Genomic DNA, 1,419 nt, shown 5'->3' on the forward strand with positions numbered 1-1,419 from the left:
CTGCCTTTGCTGCCTGGAGGCACACACGTGTTCGTCCTGCTACTGGACCCTGAGTTACTTGGCGGGAAATCGGGTTCCCTCCCCCTTCCTTTATAACTGAGTGTCTGGAAATAGTAAAATTGAGCTTTGATCAGAATTTTGTCTTAGCTCCGTTCTTTCTTCCACCCCGTCTAGATTCCTCTCTTTTTAGCTCGAACTGCCATTCTCAGTTGAACCTTTCGTGTTGTGTACTGCGGGCAGGCCGCAACAAAGGAACTCCACATAAAACCAGAGACACTGACACTGATAGAAAGGAACATGTGCAAGAGCCTCAATGATATGGGNATAGGGGAAAAATTCCTGAACAGATCAGCAATGGCTTGTGCTGTAAGATTTCGAATCAACAAATGGGACCTCATGAAATTGCAAAGCTTCTGTAAGGCAAAGGACACTGTCAATAAGACAGAAAGGCTAACAACAGATTGGGAAAAGATATTTACCAATATTATATCAGATAGGGGACTAATATCCAATACATTTAAAGAACTCAAGAAGGTGGACTCCAGAAAACTAAATAACCCTATTAAAAATGGGGTACAAAGCTACACAAAGAATTCTCAACTGAGGAATACAGAATATCTGATAAGAACCTGAAAAAATGTTCAACATCCTTAATCATCAGGGAAATGCAAATCAAAACAACCCTGAGATTCCACTTCACACTGGTCAGAATGGCTAAGATCAAAAATTCAGGAGATAGCATATGCTGGTGAGGATGTTGAGAAAGAGGAACACTCCTCCANTGCTGGTGGGTATCAAGCTTTTACAACCACTCTGGAAATCAGTTTGGTGGTTCCCCATAAAAGTGGACATAGTACTACCAGAAGATCCAATAATACTACTCCTGGGCATATACCCAGAAGATGTTCCAATCCATAATAAGGACACATACTCCACTATGTTCATAGCAGCCTTATTTATNATAGCCAGAGCTGGAAAGAACCCAGGTGCCCCTCAACAGAGGAATGGATACAGAAAATGTGGTACATTTACACAACTGAGTACTACTCAGCTATTAAAAACAGTGACTTTATGAAATTCTTAGGCAAATGGATGGATCTGGAGGATATCATCCTGAGTGAGGTAACCCAATCACAAAANAACACACATGATATGCACTCACTGATAAGTGGATATTAGCCCAGAATCTCAGAGTACCTAAGATACTATTTGCAAAACACATAAAACTCAAGAAGAAGGAAGACCAAAGTGTGGATACTTCAATTGTTAGAAGGGAGAACCGTGGAAGGATTTACAGAGACAAAGTTTGGAGCAGAGACTGAAGGATCCTGTCAGCAAACTCTTGTTGGCATGTACAGCAGTGTCTGGTTTTGGTGGTTGTTTATGGGATGGATCCCTAGATTGGGCAGTCTTGGATGG

The sequence above is a fragment of the Mus caroli genome, unplaced genomic scaffold (genome assembly GCF_900094665.2).
Source record: "Mus caroli unplaced genomic scaffold, CAROLI_EIJ_v1.1 scaffold_18977_1, whole genome shotgun sequence".
Taxonomy (NCBI): domain Eukaryota; kingdom Metazoa; phylum Chordata; class Mammalia; order Rodentia; family Muridae; genus Mus; species Mus caroli.